This window comes from Nomascus leucogenys, chromosome 16 (genome assembly GCF_006542625.1).
Source record: "Nomascus leucogenys isolate Asia chromosome 16, Asia_NLE_v1, whole genome shotgun sequence".
Lineage (NCBI taxonomy): Eukaryota > Metazoa > Chordata > Mammalia > Primates > Hylobatidae > Nomascus > Nomascus leucogenys.
In genome coordinates, this window is record NC_044396.1 from 78,566,530 (window position 1) to 78,594,455 (window position 27,926).

General features: G+C 41.8%; 1 non-coding gene across 1 annotated transcript; it reads left to right on the forward strand.

The window, feature by feature from the left end:
- The first annotated feature begins 25,000 nt into the window (after positions 1-25,000).
- Positions 25,001-25,107, forward strand: LOC115830771. The gene has a single exon (XR_004026310.1). It is a non-coding gene; the product is annotated as a U6 spliceosomal RNA (small nuclear RNA).
- The last annotated feature ends 2,819 nt before the right edge of the window (positions 25,108-27,926 follow it).

A 27,926-nucleotide genomic window follows, 5' to 3' on the forward strand; every position in this document is an offset into this window, starting at 1 on the left:
AGAACCAAAATGGCTTTGGACCATTTAATAAGACAGACTAGAAGGAATGCTCTCAAAATTCTGAGAAAATGAAATGATTCCTAGTGTTTTCTACACTGTGTAAGTCTAATTTAGAGTGGACGCATGCCTTAATCTATTTGGGTTATAACAAAACACCATAAACTGGGTATCTTATTAACAACAGAAATTTATTTCTCACAGTTCTGATGCTGGGAAGTCCAAGATCAAGGTACTAGCAAATTCAGTGTCTGGGGAGGACCCATTTTCTGGTCCAGAAAAGGCACCTTCTAGCTGTGTCCTCCCAAGGCAGCTTTCTGGGGTCTCTTTTTTTTGAGACCCCATCTCACTCCACCACCCAGGCTGAAGTGTAGTGGCGTGATCTTGGCTCACTACAGCCTCCGTCCCTGGGCTCAAGCGATCCTCCCACTTCAGCCTCCTGAGTAGCTGGGACTATGGGCAAGCACCACCACTCCCAGCTGCTTTTTTTGTATTTTTAGTAGAGACAGAGTCTTACCATGTTGCCCAGGCTGGTCTCGAACTCCTGAGGTCAAGGGATCTGTCTGCCTCAGGCTCTCAAACTGCTGGGATTACAGGCTTGAGTCATGGTGCCGGGCCCTGGGATCTCTTTTCTAAGGGCACTAATCCCATTTATAAGGGCTGCACCCTCATGACCTAATCACCTCCCAAAGGTCCTATCTGCTAACCCCTTCACATTAGGGATTCTATTTTAACATACAAATTTTGGGAGAACACAAACACTTAGACCAAAACAATGCGCAGTAAGATGTTTTCAGACACACAGCATCTCAAAAATGTTAACTCTCATGCACGCTTTTCTTTAAAATTTAATTGAGGATGAGTTCTGTAAAAATAAAGCAAAAAACAAGAAAGAGATTTAAGAGTTGCAACAGACTAAGGGATCTAGTATCAGAGAATGTGAGGATCCAGGAAGAAGGTGAAAAGTAGGAAGAAGGATGACTGTGTCCTGGAATAAAGAAGGCTCTGAGATGGTCTTCTTAAAGAAGATGAAATTAAGAGGCCCCTTCATGTGTTAGAATAAGATGAGAAGACATATGGACAAGCAGAGAGACTTTGGAAATTACTTAGTGAGATGTATAGCAAAAGAAATAAACAAGGAAAGGCAATTATTAACTTCAGCAAAAATGAAAATCTGTGCAAGAAAAGAAGGGCAATACTAATGAACTACATGATTTACCTGTAAATACATATATTTAAAATGATTTACCTGTACATATTTAAATATATGTATATAAATAAACATTTACATATTTTGAATAATGTAAACTCTGAATATTTATCTCACCATAATTAGATAAAACCTGTTACGGGGACAAGAATGGAAAAACTGTACGTGTGTAGCGTTATTGTAGGAGAGAGAAAATAAATCCTCATTTTCCATGGTGGATAGCAAATAAATAAAACCTATAACTAAAAAATGAAAAAGTAGTATTTAGGAACATGAAAGAATATATATATATATATATATATGTCTGCAAAGCTTTAAATGGTCTCCGGTGGCTTAGGGAATGAGACAATGGAAGACAGCTTTTTGAGTTTGTTTTAATAAGCCTTGTAGAACTACTTGACTTCTTAAAACATGTTCACGGATCACCTTAATAAAAATAAAAACTACCAGGCTCAATGGCTTACGCCTGTAATACCAACACTTTGAGAGGCAGAGGCAGGAGGATCATTTGAGGCCAAGAGTTCCAGACCAGCCCGGGCAACATAGCTAGATGTCATCTGTACAAAAATAAGTAAAAATTACAATGGCCGGGTATGGTTGTGCATGCCTGTGAAGCTCAGCTACTTAGGAGGCTGAGGCAGGAGGATCGCTTGAGCCTGGGAGTTTGAGGCTGCAGTGTACTATGATTGTGCCATTGCACTCCAGCCTGGGTAACAGGGCAAGACCCTTGTCTCTAAATAATAATAATAAGAAGAAGAAGTAAATTTTAGAAAGAGTTGAGCCAACCAGACTTTGCTTTCTGTGACCATCCTATTAAGGTGAATTAGGGTTGGCTTCCCACGTCCCCTCTCCCGGGCAGAGCACTTGACTGCTGGGTTCCTTAAAACCTGCTGAATCTGCAGGACGGTGATAGATGACGCAGGTCCTTCCAGTGAAATGATGGTCTCAAAAAATAGAGAGGATGTGCTGGGCATTTAGAAGGCAGGGTAGCCGGAAAGAAGCATAAATTACCCCCACCATAAGCTTCACAGAAACGCTGACTCTAACGGCTGTGGGTGAGATTTTTGCAGTAAGTGTCAGCCTGATGACAGATACCACAGACAGTTGCAAAAATGTCCAAGTTTCTCCTGAAGTTTTCTGGCAGGGCAGTGGGCTCCATCCTTAGGAGTGAATCAGCTTTGGTGAGTGTCATGATTGGACAGAGCCTTAACACCAGGGCCCCCGGACTCTTCACTCCTCATGTTTGCAGGGAGCTGGAGGGGGTAAGTAGGACACAGGGAGGCCAGAATTTATTGACCTCTAGCAATCCAGCACCACGCTGTTTATCCAAAATAGAAAAAAATAGAAACACTAAAAGGCCTTGGTCTCTAGAGTTTTCTCTGGATGGCAGAGAATAAATTCTTTTCATCATCTTCCTAACCATTTTATTAGTAGATGCTGCAAATACGGAGAATTCCATTTTGAAACTTTAAGACTAGGAGAATTAAAAAATTTCTTTTCAAGGTTTCTGCCTTTCTAAAAGTGAGTATATATAATGAATAGTTCATAAATTTAGCAAAACATTCCTATGCCCTTTTTGGTTAAGAAAGACAAACCTCAGTGGTGATCTGCGGTGGGGTGGGGGGTGGGGGGCGGAAGTAGAAACAGAGGGGAGAGAAAGTGCCCTGAAAAATAAAGGGGCTTTTTTTTAATGTTGACTTAAAATTTTTTTTTTATTTCTATAGGCTTTTGGGGAACAGGTGATGTTTGGTTACATGAGTAAGTTCTTTAGTGTTGATTTGTGAGATTTTGGTGCACCCGTCACAATGTTGATGTTTTATTTATGTTTTCTTTCCATATGTTTTTGGGGAACAGGTGGTGTTTGGTTACATGAGTAAGTTCTTCAGTGGTAATTTCCGAGATTTTGGTGCACCCGTCACACAAGCAGTGTACACTGTACTCAGTGTATAGTCTTTTATCTCTCACCCTCATCCCACCCTTTCCCCAGAGTTCCCAAAGGCCATTGTATCATTGTTATGGCTTTGAGTCCTCATAGCTTAGCTCCTAATTATGAATGAGAAAATATGATGCTTGGTTTTCTATTCCTGAGTTACTTCAAATAAAATAATAGTCTTCGATTCCATTCAGGTTGTTGCGAATGCCATTACTTAATTCCTTTTTATGGCTGAGTAGTATTATGTGGTGTGTATATACATATATATATATGTATACACACACATATATATATACATATGTATATGTATATGTATATATATATATATCACGTTTTCTTTGTCCACTCAATTGATGGGCATGTGGGCTGGTTTCGTATTTTTGCAATTGTAAATTGTGCTGCCATAAATATGCATGTGCCAGTATCATTTTTGTATAATGACTTATTTTCCTCTGGGTACTTAGTAGTGGGATTATTGGATCAAATGGTAGATCTACTTTTAGTTTTTTCATGAATTTTCACACTGTTTTCCATAGTGGTTATACTAGTTTACATTCATGCCAACAGTGTAACAGTGTTCCCTTTTCATTACATCCATGCTAACATCTATTATTTTTTGATGTTTTGATTATGGGCATTTTTGCAGGAGTGAGGAGGTATGCATTGTGATTGTAATTTGCATTTCCCCAATAATTAATGATGTTGAGCATTTTTCCATATGTTTGTTCACCATTTTATATCTTCTTTTCAGAATTATCTATTCATATCCTTAGCCCACTTTTTGATGGGATTGTTTTTTGTTTTTTTTGTTGTTGTTGTTCTTGCTGATTTGCTTGGGTTCTTTGTAAATTCCGGATATTAGTCCCTTATCAGATGTATATGCTGTGGAGATTTTCTTCCACTCTGTGGGTTGTCTAGAATTTTTATGGCTTCAGGTCTTAGAATTAAGTCTTTGATCCATCTTGAGTTGATTTTTGTATAAGGAGAGAGATGAGGCTCCAGTTCCATTCTTCTACATGTGGCTAGCCAATTATCCCAGCACCATTTGTTGAATAGGGTGGCCTTTCTCCATTTTATGTTTTTATTTGCTTTGTTGAAGATTAGCTGGCTTTTAAGTATTTGGGTTATTTCTGGGTTTTCTATTCTGTTCCATTGGTCTATGTGCCTATTTTATACCAGTACCATACTGTTTTGGTGATTATGGCCTTATAGTATAGTCTGAAGTCAGGTAATGTGATGCCTCCAGATTTGTTCTTTTTGTTTAGTCTTGCTTTGGCTATGCAGGCTCTTTTTTGGGTTCCATGTGAATTTTAGGGTTTTTTTTTTTTTCTAGTTGTGTGATGCAAAAATCCTCAACAAAATACCAGTTAACCAAATCCAACAGCATATCCAAAAGATAATCCCCCATGATTAAGTTGGTTTTACACCAGGGATGAAACCCTGTTCATCAGGGATATTGGTCTGTAGTTCTCTTTTTTTGTTATGTCATTCCCTGGTTTTGGTATTAGGGTGATACTGGCTTCATAGAATTATTTAGGGAGGATTCCCTTTTTCTCTATCCTGTGGAATAGTGTCAATAGGATTGGTACCAATTCTTCTTTGAATGTCTGATATAATTCAGCTGTGAGTTGGTCTGGTCCTGTACTTTTTTTGTTGGCAATTTTTTTTATTGCTATTTCAATCTCACTTCCTGTTATTGGTCTGTTCAGAGTTTCTGTATCTTCCTGGTTTAATCTAGGAGGATTGTATATTTCCAGAAATTTATCCAACTCCTCTAGGTTTTCTAGTTTATGTCCATAAAGGTGTTCATAATAGCCTTGAATAATCTTTGGTATTTGTGTGGTATCAGTAGTAATATTTTCCACTTTGTTTCTAATTGAGCTTATTTGAGTCTTCTCTCTTCTTTTCTTAATCTCACCAATGTTTCAAAGCACAAGCTTTTTGTTTCATTTATCTTTTGTATTTTTGTGTGTTTGTTTCAATTTCATTTAGTTCTGCTCTGATCTTCAGTATTTCTTTTCTTCTGCCAAGTTTGGACTTGGAGTCTTCTTGTTTCTCCAGTTCTGTGAGGTGTGACCTTAGATTGTCTGTCTGTGTCCTTTGAGACTTTTTGATGTAGGCATTTGAGGCTATGAACTTTCCTCCTGGCACTGCCTTTTCTATATCCCAGAGGTTTTGATAGGTGGTGTCACTATTGTTGTTCAGTTAAAAGTTTTTTGGTTTTTGTTTTTTTTTTTTGAGAAAGAGTCTCGCACTCTTGCCCGAGCTGGAATACAGTGGCATGATCTCAGCTCACTGCAACCTTCGCCTTCCAGGTTCAAGCAGTTCTCCTGCCTCAGCCTCCCGAGTAGCTGGGATTACAGGCGTGTGCCACCACACCCAGCTAATTTTTTATATTTTTAGTAGAGACAGGGTTTCATTATGTTGGCCAGGCTGATCTCGAATGGCTGACCTTGTGATCCACCTGCCTTGGCCTCCCAAAGTGCTGGGATTACAGGCATAAGCCACTGCGCTTGGCTGTATTTTTAAATTTCTATCTTGATTTCATTGTTGATCCAGTGATCATTCAGGAGCAGGTTATTTAATTTCCATGTAATTTCATGGTTTCGAGGATTCCTTTTAGAGTTGATTTCCAATTTTATTCCACTGTGATCTGAGAGAGTACTTGATAAAATCTCCATCTTCTTAAATTTGCTGAGATTTGTTTTGTGGCCTATCATATGACCTATCTTGGAGAATGCTCCATATGCTGATGAATAGAATGTATATTCTGCAGTTGTTGGGTAGAATGTTCTCTAAATATCTGTTAAGTCCATCTGCTGTAGGGTATAGTTTAAGTCCATTGTCGTTTTGTTGACTTTCTGTCTTGACGACCTGTCTAGTGCTGTCAGTAGAGTATTAAAATCCCTCACTATTACAGTGTTGCCATCTATCTCATTTCTGAGATCTAGTAGTAATTATTTTATAAATTTGGGAGCTCCAGTGTTAGGTGCATATATATTTAGGACTGTGATATTTTCCTGTTGGACTAATCCTTTTATCATTATATAATATCCTGCTTTGTCTTTTTTTTAACTGCTTTTGCTTTAAAGTCTTGTTTTGTGTGATATAAGAATAGCTATTCCTGCTCGCTTTTGGTATCCATTTACAAGGAATATCTTTTTCCACCCCTTTACCTTAAGTTTATGTGAGTCTTCATGTATTAGATGAGTTTCCTGAAGACAGCAGAAACTTGGTTGGTGAATTCTTTTTTTTTTTTTGAGACGGAGTCTTGCTCTGTCGCCCAGGCTGGAGTGCAGTGGCTCGATCTCGGCTCACTGCAAGCTCCGCCTCCCGGGTTCACGCCATTCTCCTGCCTCAGCCTCTTCGAGTAGCTGGGACTACAGGCGCCCGCCACCACGCCCAGCTAATTTTTTTTGTATTTTTAGTAGAGACGGGGTTTCACCGTGGTCTCGATCTCCTGACCTCGTGATCCGGTGAATTCTTATCCATTCTGCCATTCTGTATCTTTTAAGTGGAGCATTTAGGCCATTCATCGTGCTATTTGTTGGCTGAATACCTTCTTTTTTTCATTGTGTTATTATTATACAGGTGCTGTGGGACTGACACTTTAAGGAGGTTCTGTTTTAGTGTATTTCAAGGATTTGTTTCAAGATTTAGAGCTCCTTTAGCAGTTCTTGTAGTGCTGGCTTGGTAGTGGTGAATTCTCTCAGCATTTGTTTGTCTGGAAAAGACTATACCTTTGTTTCATTTATGAAGTTTAGTTTCACCAGATACAAAATTCTCTGCTGATAATTGTTTTGTTTAAGGAGGCTAAAAGAAAAGACTCAATCCCTTCTAGCTTGTAGGGTTTCTGCTGAGAAATCTGCTGTGAATCTGATAGGTTTTCCTTCATAGGTTACCTGGTGCTTTTGCCTCACAGCTCTTAAGATTCTTTCCTTTGTCTTGACTTTAGATAATCTGATGACTATGTGCCTAGGTGATGATCTTTCTGTGATGAATTTCCCAGGTGTTCTTTGAGCTTCTTATATTTGGATGTCTAGATCTCTAGCAAGGCTGGGGAAGTTTTCATCAATTATTCCCTCAAATATGTGTTCCAAATTTTTAGATTTCTCTTCTTCCTCAGGAACACAGATTATTCTTAGGTTTGGACATTCAGCATAGTCCCAAACTTCTTGGAGGTTTTGTTCATTTTTTAAAATTCTTTTGTCTTTGGTGGATTGGGTTAATTCAAAAGCCTTGTCTTTGAACTCTGAAGTTCTTTCTTCTGCTTGTTTAATTCTATTGCTGAGACTTTCCAGTGCATTTTGTGTTTCTCTAAGTGTGTCGTCGATTTCCAGAAGTTGTGATTGTTTTTTATGTATGCTACCTATTTCACTGAAGAATTTTCTTTTCATATCCTGTATCATGTTTTTGATTTCTTTAAGTTGAACTTTACTTTTCTCTGGTTCCTCCTTGATTAGCTTAACAATCGACTGAAATTCTTTTTCTGGCAATTCAGAGATTTCGTCTTGGTTTGAATCCATTGCTGGTGAGCTGGTGTGATCTTTTGGGGTGTTAAAAGACCTTGTTTTGGCCGGGTGCGGTGGCTCACGCCTGTAATCCCAGCACTTTGGGAGGCTGAGGCAGGCGGATCACGAAGTCAGGAAATCGAGACCATCCTGGCTAACACGGTGAAACCCCGTCTCTACAAAAAATACAAGAAATTAGCCGGGCAAGGTGGCGGTCGCCTGTAGTCCCAGCTACTCGGGAGGCTGAGGCAAGAGAATGGAGTGAACCCCAGGGGGTGGAGCCTGCAGTGAGCCAAGATCGCGCCACAGCACTCCAGCCTGGGCGATAGCGAGACTCTGTCTCAAAAAAAAAAAAAAAAAAAAGACCTTGTTTTGTCATTGATATGGTTCAGCTCTGTCCCCCCACCAAATCTCATCTTGAATTGTACTCCCATAATTCCCACGTGTTGTGGCAGGGACCCAGTGGGGGATAATTGAATCATGGGGGTGGTTCCCCCATACTTTTCTTGTGGCAGTGAATAAGTCTCACAGGATCTGATGGTTTTATTAGAGGTTTCCGCTTTTGCATCTTCCTCATCCTCTCTTTGCCTGCTGCCATCCACATTAGATGGGACTTTCCCCTCTTTGCCTTCCACCATGATTGTGAGGCTTCCCCAGCCACATGGAACAGCCAATTGGAACTGTAAGTCCAATTAAACCTCTTTCTTTTGTAAATTCCCCTGTCTCAGTTATGTGTTTTTTTTTTTTTTTGAGACTGAGTTTTGCACTTGTTGCCCAGGCTGGAGTGTAATGGCACGATCTCGGCTCACTGCAACCTCTGCCTCCCAGGTTCAAGCAATTCTCCTGCCTCAGCCTCCCGAGTAGCTGGGATTACAGGCATGCACCACCACATCTGGCTAATTTTGTATTTTTAGTGGAGACGGGGTTTCTCCATGTTGGTCAGACTGGTCCCAAAATCTTGACCTCAGGTGATCCTCCTGCCTCGGGCTCCCAAAGTGCTGGGATTACAGGCATGAGCCACCTCGCTGACCTCAATTATGTCTTTATCAGCAGCATGAAAATGGGCTAATACAATTGTATTACCAAAATTGTTTTTCCAGTTCCTTCTCGTTTGGGTAGACTATGTCAGATGAAAGAGTCAGGACTCAAGGGCCGCTGTTCAGATTCTTTTGTCCCATGGGATGCTCCCTTGATATGGTGTTCTCCCCTTTCCCCTAGGGATGGTTGTATTTTTGTTTAGCATGCTGGCTTTGTGTTGATTGGCCTCCAGCCAGAGGTGGTGCTTTCAAGAGCACATCAGCTGTGGTTGCATAGGGAGGATCACGCAGAGGGTAGGGCTATAGAGCTTCCAAGAGATTATGTTCTTTGTCTTTAGCTACCAGGATGAGTCTACCAGGTCGGGGCATGGCTGAGCTCAGCCTCTCCTTGGGTGGGGCTTGCAGTGGCTGCTGTGGGGATGAGGGTGTTGTTCTCAGGTCAATGGAGTTACGTTCTCAGGGGGATTATGGCTACCTCTGCTGAGTCACACAGCATGCCAGGGAAGTGGGGGAAAGCCAGCAGTCACAGGCCTCACCCAGCTTCCATGTAGCTCGCAGTCCTAAAAGCTGGTCTCACTCCCACCATGCCCTCCCAGCAGCACCAAGCCTATTTCCAGGCAGGTGGTGACCAGGGCTGAGAACTCGCCCCAGACCACCAGGCTCACCACTAAGAAAGCAAGCGGACTCAAAGGTTTTGACATCTCATGGACCCTACAGCAGTGATTCAGTTCCTTCAAAGGGTCTATGGATTCTCTCAGCTTTCTTGGTATGTTACTGTGGTAGTTCCTAGAGCAAAAGTTTATAATGTAAGTCTCCACATGCTGGTTGTCTGTCCAAGCGGGAGCTGGAAGCTAGTCCTGCCTCCTATCCACCATCTTCATATAAAGGGACTTTTTATCCCACACCAACTTCTCAGCCACAGCCCAGGGTCTGAGTCTCTTTGGTTGAGATTTTAGAATTGAGGAAGAAACAGGAGAGAATCACTACAGGGAGGAACCACTTCCCAGGAACTACTACGAGACTGGGACCTAAGGAGAACGAGGCTGTAAAACAGCTCATCCTTGGGAATGGCCAAGGAAATTTATGAAGAATGGTATCTGATACAAATTTTAATGGGTATGTCTTTTTTGTTGTGATTGCCAGATCTTAGTTTTTTAAAAAATAAGTCAATTAAAGACAAGAACAGCCTTATGATGGGAGTATTTGAAGAATGGAAAAAGCAAAAAATTAAAAGATGATGGAAAGCTAGGATTTAAAGTCAGAATGTCAACCAGATGCAGTGGCTCATGCCTGTAGTCCCAGCACTTTGGGAGGCCGAGGCGTGTGGATCACCTGAGGTAAGGAGTTCGAGACCAGCCTGGCCAACATGATGAAACCCATCTCTACTAAAAATACAAAAAATTAGCCAGGCTTGGTGGCAGGCACCTGTAATCCCAACTACTCAGGAGGCTGAGGCAGGAGAATTGCTTGAACCCAGGAGGCAGAGGTTGCAGTGAGCCAAGATCGCACCACTGCCCTCCAGCCTGGGAGACAAGAGCAAAACTCTGTCTCAAAAAAAGAAAAAAAAAAGCCATAAAATAAGTAAATAAAGTCAGAATGTTGACAGGAGACTTTATAAGTGCTTCCCTCATTAGAAATCTTGGGAGGAACACTGGACTTCTCTCAACTATGTGGAACAGGGACTTGAGATAGTTTATTTAGATATTAAAGCACAGAGTGATAATGACAGAACTTAGGAACATTACAAGCACTGTCTGTTTAATCATTAGGAAAATAAGAGGTGATGATTATCTTTTCTAACTGGAATGTCTCTCTTTGCCGTTTGAACTATAAATAACATCCCTAAGTCCCTTCTGAGTCTGCAGTGGAATAGGAGGAATATCTGGTCTATTCCTTCTAAGGCACTAACTCTTCCCCGTTTCATGCTTGCAGGAGTCCCAGGTACTTAACATTGAGGGGAAGCATGACTCAAAAGTTCCTATTTTATTGAAATTAGGAAGCTTTCAAGCTTAGATGACAGAAAAACTAACTTTTTAGTAAGTTCCAGAAAAAGTTCATGAGAAATACACAAAACAAGTAGAAGAAAACTACAGAACATAAGAAAACACTCCGCTCATGCAATCACAAGAAGGGTGTAAGACAAGAACACAGAATCTAATTCACTGGAGAAGCAGTCTCCGTGAAGACTGAGTATGTACCAGTTCTGGTTACCTTGATCACCCCTTCCTCAGAATCATGATGTTATAACCAGAAAACTCACGTGAGCGTATGACCTAGTAAGATCCCACTGGGAGAAGGTCTGGGAGAATTTCAGGTGGAGAAGGATTGGGTTAGCTGCAGAGGTCCCTGAAAGAGGAGGATCTTCCATGTTGCGGATGACTATATCCTTTGCTGACTTGGACACAGTCAGTGTACATAATAATCTAAATGTTTACATCTCCACAGTGCTTCTCCTGCCACACCACAGGCCACCCTGCCTGGAGGGATTTTGCACTGAAGAGCAGCAGCCCCCGGCCTCCTGTGGGGCTGGGAATGGTGGGGACTGAAGCTTAGATGTTTGCATTGCCTTCCCTATCTGTGCTCCACAGAACCCAGCTCCACACTCTTTAATCACAGATATTTTAACTGGAAAATGGGGATTTCAATAGCACCTATCTCAAAGTGGATTTAGGAGAATTAAATGAGTTAGTACATATAAACACTCTGAACAATGTTTGGCCCACAGTAAGGTTTGCTAATGTGTTTGCTATTGATATTTTAGTTGTTGTTGTTGTTGTTGTTGTTGTTTGAGGCTAAGTCTAGCTCTGTCGCCCCCAGACTGGAGTGCAGTGGCGCCATCTCGGCTCACTGCAAGCTCTGCCTCCCGGATTCAAGTGATTCTCCTGTCTCAGCCTCCCGAGTAGCTAGGACTACAGGTGCACACCACCACACCTGGCTAATTTTTGTATTTTTAGCAGAGACAGGCTTTCACCGTATTGGCCAGGATGGTCTCGATCTCCTGACCTTGTGATCCACCCGTCTCCGCCTCGCAAAGTGCTGGGATTACAGGTGTGAGCCATCATGCCCAGTCACTATTGTTTTTTACTATTATCTAGCAGAGAAAATTGGGATAGGACCTACAGTCACTACTTCTATGTCTATCTGGGCACAATATCTGTGATGGGAAATGGGGGGCAAGGAGGAAAGAGTGTTGGTAACGAAATAGAAGGTTTGGAATGGGTCAAGTTCAAAATGCAGTGTTGGGTTGGAGCTCTTGGCATCCAGAGATCCACAGTTCTTGCCCCAAGGACAATGGGCCACTTCCCAGGATTACATGAGAAACCCACATCCAACAGGCCCAAACCTCGGGCATTATTGCTTGGTTACCAGTCCTTTCAGCAACCAAACAGAAGACATTCCCAGATACAAGGCAGATCCAGGAGGGTTCTGGTCTGTGGGATGTGATTCCAGCATCCAAGTAATGCCAAAGCCTGCCAGCATGCACCAAAAGCTAGGAAGAGGCAGGGATGGATGCTGTCCTAGATCCTTGAGAGAAAGTGTGGCCCTGTCAACACCTTGATTTCATGCTTCTAGCCTCTAGAACTATGAGAAATAAATGTCTGCTGTTTTAAGCCACCAAGTTTGTGGTCATTTGTTACAACAGCCATAGAAAACCAATAGCAAAACTTACTGTTAGTTGCCCCATTGCCTTCACCTACCTCATAGAAGGCTGTGGCCTCTTTGCTCACCAACAAACTCTTTCTAACTTGGAATTTTTGGAGAAGGGATTGGGGAAGGCATTAGTCCTTCTTCCTCAGCATACCACCTGGGCCCCATGAACAAATTGGTCTACTTCTTCCCCAGAACTCTACCTGTCCCAAGGAGCAGTTGGCCACAGTTCATGTGGAGTGACTTAAATGAAAATATAATTTCAGATTCCCCTTTTCCTCTGGGTGCAGCCATCTGACATATATTTGCATGCCCACCAAAGACCCTGCAGATCAGCCAAAAGGTGACCTTTCACCTCCACCTTTTCTGAAAGTACTAGATAACTTTTTCCGATGGTTTCATTTGTCCTTTTCATTTGGAAGAGGAAAAATAAATCAATCCCCAGTAAGTCTTTCCAATTTATTTCCAATTTACTGATTAAAGAACTGAGGCTCAAAAGGTAAATCAATGTATAATGGTAGAAAATACATCCCAATGCATGTATATTCAATTCCCAGCTTGTCTCCTTTCTATTAATAAATACAACAAGCTCCCTCTGTAAAATGGAAAGAGGCATGGGGTGGATTCAAGAGACCAGATTTATAAAAATGCCTTTCTTTGCATTCACTTTTTGTTGTTTCTATGTGTTTATTACAGGGTATAATATAATCTTCCTGGAATAAGAATATGGATTAAACAAAGTTTATACTCAATAAATACTTGAGAAGGGAAGAAAGGAACTAAGGGAGGAGAGGAGAGAAAGAGGAGGAGGAAGAAGAAAATAGGTTTAAAGGAAAGAAAGGAAGAGATAGAAAAAAAGTTTCTCACAAACACAGAGGCTCCAGCTCTGAGTTGAGGCACCAGTTGAGAACAGTAGGAAAAAGCAAGACCGAACTGGACAAACCCACAGCAATATGTGGAACTAAACAAAGCCCAAATACCATGTCTTACATGTCTGACTGCAAGACATCACCACTGGTAAGACACACATTGATTTAATAAAAGACTTCCAGAAAGAGATGGGAGAGTGGGGAACTAACCCTTCATTAAGTGTGCACACAGATGTTGTAGTTTCTCAGAGGTTATAATTACAGCCTTCATGCTTTCTTCTTCTTAGTTAGTAAGCCCATTGAGAAAAATTACCAGTGTCAGCTATGAAATAAAAAATCAACCTCATGGATGAGATTGGTCTAGAGAGCTACAGCCGGGATCTGCTGCCAAAAAGAAAGCTTTACACACTTCCTCCAAATCTAGATCTCCCTACTACCTCAAGTGGAAACCGCAGAGTACCAGGCTTATCACCAACCTATCTGGAACCTTTGGATGCAGTAGACAAGATGTCATTTCTGGGTGAAGGCAGCCACATAGGCTTATGGCTTGGCACACCAAGTAAGGGCTGCTTTTCACCCCCTGCTCATCCTTATGAGTGACTGGGTGCTTTTGTCAGCACACAAACTGCTCAATTCTTTGCAGCCATCCTGCCAGGAACTCACTCCTCAGTCTGCAGCACAGAGAACTTCAGCGTGGTCCAACCCTAACAGAGGAGCTGAGAAACCATAGGCCTCTGGATCTTCCCCTAGAAGAGGTCCTGGATCCAGGTGTCCCTACTTTGTTTAAGATGAAGCAAATGAAAGAAACATCACACTAAGCAGCCAAGTGGCCTGAAGAAATGAAGACAGGCAGACAGTGCAGGAGCAGTGGCCTGTGAAGGTCCAACCCAGTTAATATACACCAACTAGTGCAGAAGTTCTTAATGTTTTGACCAAGACCCCTGTATTAGTCTATTTTCACACTGCTATAAAGATACTACCTGAGACTGGGTAATTTATAAACGGAAGAGGTTTAATTGTCTCACAGTTCTGTATGGCTGGGGAGGCCTCAGGAAACTTACAATCATGGCAGAAGGGGAAGCAGGCGCATCTTACATGGCGGCAGGAGAGAGTGAGTGTGTGTTGGGGGAAATTTCAAACACTTATAAAACCATCAGATCTCGTGAGAACTAACGCACTATCATGAGAACAGCACGGGGAAACCACTGTCATGATCTAATCACCTCCCACCAGGCAGGTCCTCAACACATGGGGATTATGGAGATTACAATTTTTTTTTTTTTTTTTTTGAGATGGCATCTCAGTCTGTCACCCAGGCTGGAGTACAGTGCCGTGATCTTGGCTCACTGCAACCTTCATCTCCCAGGTTCAAGTGATTCTTGTGCCTCAGCCTCCCAAGTAGCTGGGATTACAGGCGTGTGCCAATACGCCCAGCTAATTTTTGTATTTTTAGTAGAGATGGGGTTTCACCATGTTGCCCTGGCTTGGTTTCAAACTCCTGATCTCAGGTGCTCCACCTGCCTCAGCCTCCCAAAGTGCTGAGATTACAGGTATGAGCCACCATGCCTGGCCAGTATTACAATCTGAGATGAGATTTGGGTGGGGACACAGAGCCAAACCATATCAAACCACAAGAACAGATATGTTTTCTGGTTGGTTTATTTCATTTTATTCTCTAGAGCAGCCAGAAAGGGAGGAGACATGTTTTATATCCACGACCCAATGCACAGACACACAAACACAAAGACACATATATACACATATACACACATGATCAAATTAAAATTGTTTTAGAAGCAATAGTTACAATAGTGTCTGTATTTTATTTTATATGGATCTCACCCTTTATTGATTTCATGACCCCTGGTCAAAGTTTTCAATTGGTCAAGATTTGAAAAAAAACCCTGAACTCATAAAAGTTCCTTAAGAAGCAGTGAGAGGGAGAAAAATTAGACATCACCTTCCTAATACTCCCAAGGGGGAAGAGATTCACATTCAAGGGGTCCCAGAAATACGTGAAGAAAAAGATAGTGTGACCCTGCCCCTGAGACACAGATGAAATAGTTTTAACGATGGATGACAATTTCAGAAATACCAAAATTGTTTTAAATGCTTTTTTGAATTAAGGAACCATAGTGTTTTTCCTGAACTGTGACTTGAATCAAAAGTATTTTGTTTTCATTTTTGTTTTTCTTTTTTTCAAATATGCCATACTGGATGGCTTCAAAGTGTGACCAAGTCAATGCATTATCTAAAGTGACTCAACTGGAACAAACCAAAACAACAAAACACTCTTAGAGCTGAACCAATATTTTGTTTCCTTCAAGCCTCAATGGATCCTGAGACTAAAGGCTTCTGAAATGCTGATCCTAGAAGCCGAAGGGCCGTCTGCTCAAGCTGCTCTGCTTCCCTGACTTGCACCCTGTGTCTTAGCCATTGCCAGAGGCTCTCAGCTCCCCCAACAATCCCTAAATGCTCCAGGTTGCAAATCTTTACTCATGTAGCCCCTTCTATTTGAATGGCTGTCCTTCCACCCCTTGGTTTTTATCTGCTTGATGAGCACCTACTCATTTTTTAAAACTCAGCTCAAAGATCACTTCGTTTATTCATTCATTTATTCATTCAATTTCCAACAAGTTTTAATTGAAGGGTCACCATATGCCAAGACCCATGTTGGTTATTGGGGAAACCAAAGGTCAACCATAAATAGTCTCTGTTTTAAAAGCTTACAGTCTAGTCAAGTGCCATAGGTTCGTATATCATAATGTGGTAAGTACAATTCAAGAGGTCAGTAATTAATTCAAGAGGCCAATGGTTCACTCCAGTAATCCCAGCATTCTGGGAGGCTGAGGTGGGAGGATCACTAAGGCCCAGGAATTTGAGACCAGCCTGGACAACATAGCGAGTAGTGAGACCTCATATTTATTAAAATAATAATAATAATAAATACACAGGGCATTATCAGAGCACAGAGGGAGAGCCCTTGACTTAATGCAATAAGTCACGTAAGGCTCCTTGAAGTAGCTGATACCTGCTGCAGCTGGAGAGGTGAGTAAAGAGGAAAGATTCTAGGGAACAGCAACCATTTGAATTAAATATCATTATTTCCAATTTAGAGATAAAGAAACAGAGGCACAGAATTGCTAAATATATTTCCCAAGGCACAAAGTTATCAAATAACAGAGTGGTATTTGATCCCAACACATGCTAACTCTTAATCATTAACTCAAATGGTCTTTCATTTGCTGTAGAAATCCAAACGAGGAGGAGATACCAGTGGAGACTGGACAAACAAGAGGAAAAAACTGAATGGGTTTGACACGGGTGGTCAGATCCATGGTGGGGCCAAGTACTAAGCCCAGAGAAGACTTACAGAGGGAACAGAGTTTGGGGTAGGGATAGGGACAAATTCTATTGTGGTTTGGGACCTGTGGTAAAGAAGGTCTGTGCCATCAAGTCCATGCAGAGTATAGGAAATGAAGCAGTAATGATTTCAAAGTCAAACTAAGCTAGGTCTAAATCTTGTCTCTGGTAGTTATTAGTAATGTGCCCTTGGACAATGCACTTATCCTTTACGAGTGTTCCTTTTTTTTTTTTTTTTTTTTTTTTTGATGGACTTTCGCCCTGTTGACCAGGCTGGAGTGCAGTGGCATGATCTCGGCTCACTGTGACCTCCGCCTACCAGGTTCAAGCAATTCTCCTGCCTCGGCCTCCCAAGTAGCTGGGATTACAGGCACGAGCCACCATGCCAGGCTAATTTTTGTATTTTTAATAGAGATGGGGTTTCACTATCTTGGCCAGACTGGTCTCAAACTCCTGACCTCATGATCTGCCCGCCTCAGCCTCCCAAAGTGCTGGGGATTACATGAGCCACCATGCCTGGCTGATTTCTTTATCTATATACTAGGGAAGGCAATATCTACCTTATGGGGCTATGATGAGGATTAAATTAAGTGAGATTACGTGTAAAAGTGGAACACAACACGTGCTTCATTCCCATTACTTTTACTTCCATATTGCATCCTTTAGGTGCTCTCTCTCGTGTTAAGGAGACATGCCTAAGTCCTTCGACTTCATCTGCCACAGACTGGGCAGGAGCCTGGAACCCAACCCCATTATGATACAAGTGAGTTCCTGGCAACAACCCTGACTGGAAGTGGCTGGGGACAGTGTCCCACGGCCTGGAGCAGAGCTTGTTAGATTAAAGATGGAAAAAACTGGATCCATTTTTAAGAGCTGCCAAGTGAACCAGGAACCACCCGTCCCCTGCAGGAAGGAACTGTTGTGTCATTAATAATACTTAGCATTGTCCTAGTGTTTTTCCAAGGTAATTAATTCTGCTCCAAATCCCAGAAAACAAACGACTGAGTGAGTTGGAGACAGATCTCTGTTTCTGAGACAGAAGGGTAGAGAAGCGTGTCCTCTGCAGTGACTGGGGGAAGAGAAAAGCCTCATCACTACTTCTTAGAGCCAAGTTACCCAGGGCAAGGAAAGGGCATTGAGTCCTGGGGATGGTGGGTACTTACCTCCCTATCTCCAAGATCTTTAAACAGGAACAGTCACCCGAAGTTGCAGATACAAAAAGGCTCACCCATTCCCTAGGACACATTGCCCAGAAGTGGCAGGTGTTGGTAAGCTGGCTTCGTGGTCCAGATGGAAAAGTTTGTCCTTCTCTCTCTCCGTAGAGCACAGGACCAAGCTCATGTGCCAGGACATGACATGTAGCTGACTGGTCAACTCTGTGCCATTTAACTCCATGGATACTTACTTTACAGACCAGAATCTGGGAATACCAAGAATCCAACTCCGTCTCCTCCCGTCACGGGAGTGCAGAGTCAAGTTTGAGAGACCAGAGGCAGAAAGTTTCATTGCAAAGAGAAATACTCAGATGAGGGAGTACAAAGGATGTGAGGCAGTATGGAAAGGATTCCTGGAAAAGAATATTTTGAGCTGTTTGGAAAGATGATTAAAAGCAACAAAACAAAGAAATGGACAGAGGACTTAAAGTCAAGATGCTTAAAGTCAAGAAAAGGCAAAGCACATTCAGGAACTTGAACATAGTTCCTTGGAGAGTTGGGGAATTTCAATTTGACAATGACTCGCGTCATCACAAAGGAAAGAAAGGCTCCCGACAAGGCAAACAAGTGTACAAATAGGTACAGCACACAATGAGGGCCCAGAGGAAGAAATAAAGATTAAAGGATAGGAGAGACTACTTTTGCCTTGAGGGAAAGGAAGAAGTCAGGGGCTGGCTAACAGGTAAGAGTCCTGGCTTGATGAGGCCAGATTAGGCATTTCTCAGGCAGAAGGCTGAGAAATTATTGTTACTGTTCTTGTTTCCTTTGTGGGATCTGTGTGGTCACTGTAGAGTGCAATAGATATAAGAAATCTCAGGTGTGTGACTTTGCTTCTAATTAGGCAGAAGGCTGAGAAATACTTAATCTGGCTTCATCCTGTTAGTCAATCGCTGACATCCTCGTTGCCAAAGGCTCCTACCCCATAAGATTGTATTTCAGTAGGTCTGGGTGGGGGCCCAAGAATCAACACCCTAGCAGGCATCCCAGATGACAGAGATGCAGGACACCCACACACTTCATTTTGTGAAGAGTGGTGGAAAGGTCCTGGTGCCTCAGCTGGACTCAAATGCATCCTGACTTTCATCTGTTCTATTAGCAAAAAAAAAAAAAAAAAAAAAAAAAAAAAAAATCCCAGAAGCTACCCACTGTGAGAGGGGCATAGCACTGCAAGGGAGATTTTTTGTCTTCTTCTAAAGTTCTACCTTTTCAAATCCAGAAGAGCTCCTGAAACATATTTTCAAAGATTGTGCTCCTTATAGGAAGTCCTTCAAGGGAAGGGACACATCTTACTTGAAGGCACATACCAGCTGCTAGCCTAGACTGGCCAGGTAGATTGCAAATGCTTGTTCAATTAACGAAGCTGACTTCCTTTTATATTCTGAAAAGTATCCTGTGCAAATGTTAGCAAGCATTATGTTAATTTGTATGGATACTCTCTGCCTAGGAGACTCCCTGCCCTAATTCTGTCTTCAAAAATGGGAATCTGGTCTCTAGCTGTTACAGGATTACAATTAGCATAGGGACTAATGATTTTGTGTGTTGGTGGAATTATGTTTCCTTCGTGGGGTCTGTGCGATCACTGCAAAGTGCAATGAACATAAGAAGTCTCAGGTGTGTGACTTTGCTAGTAATCAGTTCTAGAACTCTGGAAAAGTGACTGCTTGTCTCCATGCTTCAATCCCCTTTTTAATAAAGTGAGAAAATTAGATTATTTCTTCATTGGGTCATTCAGTAACTATTTATCAAGCACATGCAGTGTGCCAAGCACTATCCTAGTTGTGGGGAATCAATGGTCAATTAGACACATTCCATTCCCACCCTGGTGACATAATGATGAAAAATGAGACAACCCACTATTCATACGATCACCCATATCCAAAATTTGGAAGCATCTTGGGACTGCCCTCCTTCTCTGATTCTATCGATTACTAAGTCTAGATCATTCTATAGCCTAAATAATTCTGTAGTCAATTTCCTCTTCTCTATCCTTATTGCACTGAAATCCCAACCGCCTCCTAAGTGGTCCCTGCCTCTCACATGACCTATTAAATTTCATACTGTTCTGTGGCCCTGTTGAGCTTTCTAAAACATGAATCTGATTCTGTTACTACTGTGTTTACACATCTTTCCCTGACTCCCTGGAGTCATTAGATAAGTAATAATAGCTAATAGCAGTTGTTAATTATGCACCAGGCATTTATCTAAATGCCTTTACATACTTCAACTTATTAGCTTATAGCAAGCACAGAAGGAAGGTGCCATCATTGTCCTCATGTATGCTGGTTATTTGTCTGTTAGCTGTCAGCTTCATTCCTGACTTCCTATGTTCATCTTTATAATGCAGGGGGTATGGAAGCCTACAAACTACATTACATAGGCTGTGATCAGCTGCCTTCTGGTTGGGCTCTGCCAGTGAGAAGCCTTGGGACAGGATTCAAATGCTGGAGGGAAGGAGAAGTTTGATTTTGCATTGTTTTGGTTTTGTTTTACCCCTGCTTTCACAGATGCCTCCCCCAGTGGTGACACATCAGCGGAAGTGCAACTTCTGGTCTCCTGCACAGCTTCAGGGACCATCTGATAGCAGTAACAGCAACTGCACCTCCAGAAGATCAGAAGCACATGGAGGCTGAGCTTCTGCCAAAGGCTGGTAAGAGCTCCCTGGCCTCTGAGTTTCTCCCTTCTCCCTTTTACTCTTCTACTTCTTCCAAAAGATTGTAACCAACTCCCTGTATTAAATCCCTCTCTACTGGAAATACCTCCAGTGCAATCTACTTTCTTAACTGGGCACTGATGGGTACACCATTTAATGCACAAGGAAACCGAGGTATAGAGAGGTTAAGTAACTTGTCCCAAGGCAAACAGCTAGGAGGTAACATAAAGCACAGATAAAGAAAAAGAAAAAAAACAAGGTATTGAATTAAGTCAAGGTTTCTTAAGCATGTCGTGCAAAGCCCTTCATAATTATCTTCCTCTCTCCATCCATAGTCTATGGTCTAGCTGGAAAATGACACCCAGCAGGAGATTGTGCTTGGTTGTTGTTTTTGTTAATAAATGAAAGAATGAATGCCAGATGTACCATACTTGTGCAAAACCCCAGCAGGATATGTGACTACAGTGGACGTTGGATGAATCAGTGAATAAATAAATAATAAGCAAAGGAATAAACTCCAAGCACACAACAAATCGACCTGCATAGCAATTCCCTGCCTCTGTGTTCCTCCCACCCTCAGACTCAGAGCCCTAATGCATCCAAGAGACTGAATGTTCAAATCACTTATACAGAGTAAGCATGCAATAAATGCATATTTATTAAACTAATGAATAGAAGAATCCATCAAAAATGCAATCAATCAAGTCATTACCCAGTGATGTTTAAAATTCTAGTTTATTGAACCACAAAATCTTCCAGGAAGAAGGCACAGAAGAAAAACCTTTACATTTTCCTAAAAACAAAAACCTCTACTATAACAACCAGCAAATAATTAGACATTAATGTCTCTAACTTAAAAAAAAAAAGTAACCACAGTTAATCTCAGGGGATATCCTGTACGAAAAGGGAAAAAACAATGAGTCATGGATTCTAACCTCCTGTTTATAACCGGGGCCCACAAATGATCTGTTGCTGAAGGAGAAGAAAGCCATTAATCTCCCAACTCAGGGAGCAATTTTATATTTTGAATAAAAACAAACAGCATTAAGGAGGCAAATATATCAGATATGCAGTAATTAGTTTGAAGGAGCCGGATTTTCCTGCCTAACACTCTCTTTGGAACTTCTGCCTTATCCATCAAAGCAAAAGTGTATCAGATGACATGGAGATTTTCCATTCCCTTTTCAGACAAAATTAGTCAGTTGATGTGAATAGTAATTTGACAGGACCCAGAAGGGGGAGCATGAGTGATGGGATTATAATAAATGTGGGAGAGGATGCTTAACAAACTTTGGTGAAGCCCTGGATCCTGCACTTTTCCTCTCCTACCCTCTGTGTAACTCCTGATTTATGAAATTGTTCCTTTTTTCTCTGTGAAATCTTAGGAGGCTTGGACTTTTTTAAAATAAAGACTCTAAAAAAGGACCTTATTTATTTTCTTACCCAGTATCCTTATTTTAAAGATGTACAAGGCTCAGCCCAGAAACAATAATTGACTTGCTTAAGTTTCCACAACAAAATCAGCTGAAGCGCCAGGATCAAAATCCTGGCCACGTGCCTCCCAGCCAGCCCTCAAAGCTCAATAAAGACAAAAGCACAAACAATTGTGAAGTGGTTTCTTACTGAGGGCAATCTTGGGTCTCATGCAGCACTTTCTGGGTAAGAGCCCCCTTGATATGGTTTGGCTTTGTGTCCCCACCCAAATCTCATCTTGAATTGTAATCCCCACATGTCAAGGGAGGGACCTGGACTGAATCATGGGGGTGGTTTCCCCTATGCTATTCTCATGATAGTGAGTTCTCATGAGATCTGATGGGTTTATAAGGGGCTCTTCCCCCTTCACTCACCTCTGTCTCTCACCTGCTGCCATGTAACTCGTGCCTCTTCCCCTTTGCTATGATTGTAAGTTTCCTGAGGCCTCCCAAGCCATGGGAAACTGTGAGTCAATTAAACCCCTTTCCTTTATAAATTACCTAGTCTCTGGTGGGTCTTTATGGCAGTGTGAAAACAGACTAATATACTCTTTGATGTGAAACCACAGATGAAGGCTGCTCCTCCCTTTTCAGGCTTCCTTCCTCGGGCATTTTCCCACCAATCAGGCACTCTGTCCAAAGTCCTCTATCACTCATTTGCACCTTATTCTGAATTCTAATGATTAAGTTTTTTTCTCCCCATTATCTGGGAATGTCCTGCTAGCAGTTGTTTTTTTTTTCCAGGAACAGTTTGGTAACTGATTCATTTGAAGCACAGACATAATGAATCTCTCCCAATATATCTACAAACTCTTGCATAGCTCCCTTTACTATTGTTGATGGAGCTCTGTGAGTAAGTTGTCCCTTTCCCTTTCATCTCCCACCATCCCAGCTACCCTGTTTGGGTCTACACGTCTAAAGTTTGATAACCCTCCAGTAGAAAGAACAGGGAGATGTCGAAAGATTAAGGATACTTATCGATGCATTGGTTTCTAATAAAAATACAATAATTCAAAAGCAGAATATAAATGTCCATCATTAATGAACAGCTAAGTAAATAATGATTCATTATTCATGCAACAAAAATCTATGTAGCTATTAAAAATGATATAGAGAAGAATATATTAACATAAGAAGATGTTCAGGGTACATTGTCAACATGTGTTAATATGAAGATGTTATCAGAGAGCAATTATTATATGATTTAACTTTTTACAAAAAAAAGGCAACAGGTTTTTATTGAAAAAAGTATGACATGATAGTCCCAAATATGTGATATAAATATGACTTTTTATTACATTTCATAATGAACATATTCATTTTGTAAGAAAAACAACACAATGTTGTTGTTTTTATTATTTTTAACAAAATATCTAAGCAGTCACTCTGCTTAATTAGAGAAGCAATGAAAGAAATTATGGCCAAGTGTTCTCTGTGACTGTAAATATTCAGAGGGGGCCTGGGTTGCCCCAAACTTGAGTCACCACTCTACTTTCTTTATTTTACCTCTTGGTTTTGTTTGTTTTTATTTATGAAGTTTCATTTGAACAGAAGTTTCTAAGGGCAGGTGCGTATACGGGTTTTGTTCTGGTTTCTTTTATAGTGAGTAGAATGGGTTCTTATCTGTGAATATTCTCTCATTATGGACAACAGTAGGAATGTGAACAATTATTGAGAGTATTTGATGTATCAGATGTCATCCTAGGGCTGTCTCCAAATGTTATCCTGTTTATTTGTCATCACAGCTCTAAGAAGCAGATGTGACTTCTGCTCATTTTAAAGCATAGGCATAGAGGCTTGCAAAGATGCAGGGACCTGCCCCAGCTCATGCAGGCGGGCAATGGTGGGCTGAGAGCGGTGAGAACCAGTCCCATCTCCTACCCACTGCAAGCAGGCTACCAGTTTGGCTGGGGGTTGTTGGTTGAAGTGTATCCCCAACACTTGCAACCAAATTCATATATTGAAGCCCTAACGGTGCCCCACCTAGTATCTCAGAATGTAACCTTAATATAACCTTATGTGGAGATAGGGTCTTTACAGAGGTAATCAAGCAAAAGTGGTTAATGGGTGGGCCCTAATCTAATATGTATATTTAAAAAGACTGGTAAATACAGATACTTAGTAAATATACTTACAGGGACTGGTGTCCTTGTAAGTAGAGGAAATTTGGACACAGATGCATCCAGAGGGAAGATAATGTGAAGACACAAGGAGGGGATAGCCATTGCAGATCAGTGAGAGAAGCCTAGGGAAGATTTCTCCTTCTGTTGACTAAAGAAAAAATGAAGCTTTTAAAGAATTAAAGATGGTTTCATTCAGAAGCCTTACTGAGGACCACAGACTGAGGCCAATAGCCCAGGAGCAGCTCTTTAGAGAGGTCCTATCAGACTGCCCCAACACACTATTTAAGCCAATGCCCGTATACAGGTGGTGGAGGTTTAATATGGGCTAAATCACATCAAACTTGCCAAGAAGCTACATTAAAGCAGAGTTACATCAAGGTTAACCAGAGGTACATCAGAGTACCTCTGGTTATAGACTACAGAGGCATAATCACTAATTCCATCAGACGTTGTTTTATAAAGTGTAGGAAAAGGCAAGGGCTAGGGCCATTTATCTTTTAAGGAATTTAGTGACTCAGGCAAGAGACAGGGGGCCGTGTGCTCTATCCTGTTTTGTCTTCAAAGAATCCTCCCGGAGAGCTGCACTTTGTCACAGCATCAGGGGCTTTGTGAAATTATGCTAGCAAGCAGAAGTGAGCAAATACGGCTTTTTGCATTTGCTGCTTTGTCTCACACTTCACGGCCCTCAAAGGAGCCAATGCTGCAGACGCCTTGATTTTGGACCTCCAGCCTCCAGAACTGTGAGGAAATCAATTTGTGTTGTTTAAGCCACTCAGTTAATAGTCCACTGTTATGGCCGCCCTAACAAACCAATAAAATGAGTTACCTGGTGATCACGTGAAATGTCAGTTGTGATGACAGAAAGGTGCCCTTAGGAACACAAAACTACTAGGGCCCACTATGTGGAAGCAGAAGGCTGCAAGGAGTGAAACTGCAGGAAAGGAAGAAATGCCTAGTAGAAGAGAGGCCCCAGGTGCTCGCTCTGGCAGCATATACACTAAAATTGGAACAATACAGAGAAGATTAGCATGGCCCCTGTGCAAGGATGACAGACAAATTTGTGAAGCGTTCCCTATTTTTAAAAGTTAAAAAAAAATTTTTTTTTAAAAGACAGGAGGTCCCAGGACGCCCTGCTGCCTCTCTGCCCACCCTGCCCAGGCCAACTCTGCTACCAGGAAGAAATTCACAGGGCCAAATTACTCAGTCATGTGTATTGAGGCCAGAAATGCATTATTTAATTTTTTTGCAGATGTACCTTTTTAATACTGTTTTGTTTCAGGCTAAAATTACAATATTAAAATTTAATATTCAAACATTAGCATGAGTTTGCATTTCTTCAATGTCCACCCACCTTTTTCCTCCAGCATATGTGGAATGGCAACAGGGGAGGGGTGGGAAGAGGACAAGGCTGTGGCTGCTGGTCTTACCTCTGCATTTGAGTGGCTCTGTGGCCTTGACCACATGGCTCCACTCCTCTAGGGTTTGGTTCCCTCCTCTCTCAAATGATGGAAATAACCTGGGTGTTCTAGAAGGCTCCTGCAGCTCAAAGTATTCCCAAGTCTGTGTATCTCTGGAGACTGGAGGGAGCCAAGAAGAGATGGACAACAGATGCCTGAGCAGAACTGATATGTATCTGCACTTTTGCCATCATCAGAGGTTGGAGGGGTCTTGGAGAGAGCCATGAACAAGAGCGTCTCCAAGTGTTGATAGGTGTGTGGCCTCAACAGGGTCCCTCCAGACTTTTAGGGAGACAAGTAAGAAAAATTCATAGTGGTTGTTCCTATATTTCTTGTAAAGGATAAAAGGTAAACATTACACGTATTCTTTTTTTTTTTTTTTCTGACTCTCGCTCTGTTGCCCAGGCTGGAGTGTAGTGGTGGGATCTTGTCTCACTGCAACCTCCGCCTCCCAGGTTCCAGCACTTCTCGTGCCTCAGTCTCCTGAGTAGCTGGGATTATAGGTGTGCACCACCACGCCCAGCTAATTTTTGTATTTTTAGTAGAGACAGGGTTTCACCATGTTGGCCAAGCTGGTGTCGACCTCAAGTGATCTGCCTGCCTCAGCCTCCCAAAGTGCTGAGATTACAGGCATGAGCCACTGCACCCAGCCTTATTACATGTATTCTAAAAATTAAAGATTTTCTGACTGCAAAGTCCTGGATTATTTACTGAAGCTTCTGTGACTGTATGTGTCTGACAGTATGTGTGTTTGCCTATGTCACACATGCATGTGCCTCGGTTTCCCTGGTATCTCAAGAAGATTTTTAGTTTTTCTTTGGGGTAATTACACCCTGAAAAAGCAGGTACTTCAGGACTCCTTCCTTTTCTGTACCCTGAAGACCAGCTCTTAATTTCTACTATTGGTGAGAGTGCAAGTCGATGTCACCTGACTTAGTACATGGGTATTCTCTCTAGCCTCTCAGGTTGAAAGTCTCCCTGCTGTGACTCATATCCACACTCTAATCTATGCAGGAGGAATTTTTTTTTTTTTTACTAGACCTTTAGATGAAATTAGATAGAGTTAGCTTATCTCTCTCCTGGCACCTTCTTGTGCAGGTCCACCAGTCAAATCCAGCAGACTGCAAAAATACTAGACTTTCTCCACTGAAGAGTCAGGTAATGCCGGAAGAGTATTATGGCACAGCAATACTCCTCAGAGCAAACATTGGCTTTTCAGCTAACTTACAAGTTCCCTGAAAAATGCTTCTTAAGCCTTAGAGAAGAGAGACAGTCTTTTTCATATAACATAAACCAAGGGCGTGACACTCCATCACCATCATCATACTCTGTTGATTAGAAGTGATTCACAGTTTCTGCCCACAATGAACAGAAGAGGTAACTCACTGTCGGTCACCTTTAGGTGTGTCCACCACACCATTCTTCCCAACATTTTGTAAGACTTCTTGTACATGCCAGGCATGGTAGCTCACCCCTGCAATCTCAGCACTTTGGGAGGCCAGGGCAGGCAGATCACTTGAGGTCAGGAGTTTGAGAGCAGCCTGGCCAACATGGTGAAACCTCATCTCCACTAAAAATACAAAATTAGCCAGGCATAGTGGTGCACACCTGTAATCCCAGTTACTCAGGAGGCTGAGGCAGGAGAATTGCTTGAACCCAGGAGGCAGAGGTTGCAGTGAGCCGAGATCGCTTGACTGCACTCCAGCCTGGGCAACAGAGCAAGACCCTGTCTCAAAAAAAATATAAGGAAGCTTAATTGGGCATGGTGGCACACACCTGCAGTCCCAGCTACCCAGGAGGCTGAGGCAGGAGGATTGCTTGAGTCCGGGAGTTCAAGGCTGCAGTGGGCTATGACTGTGCAGCTGTACTCCAGCCTGGGTGACAGAGCAAGATCCTGTCTCTAAAATAATAATAATAATTAATAATAATAATAATTGAAAGAATAAAAAAGATGGGGATAGAGATGAAACAAAATTGGCCATGAGCTGATAATTTTTGAAACTTTGAATTTAGTTATGCAGTGGGTCTCTGCGCTATTCGGCCTACTTTTAAATACATTAATTTTTTTGCAAAATAAAAAAAACTGACGAGAAACAGTGATCAAGTTAGTAATAATCCTTATCATATTTCAGCAATTCTACATGCCAGACGCTATGCTAAGTGCCTCATTTACATCATCTCATTTGATTCTCACAATGGCCATATCAGAAAGTATTAATAGTGCATTTATAAATAAAAAACCTGCTTCTCTGATAGGTTAAATGACTTGCCCAAGTATATCAAGAACCAGATGCTGTGTTCTGACTTATGAGTGAGAGCTAAACGTCAAGTATATATGGACACAAAGAAGGGATCTATAGATACTGGGGCCTACTTGGGGGTGGGGGGTGCATGGAGGGTGAGGATCAAAAAACTACTTATTGGGTACTCTCCTTAGTACTC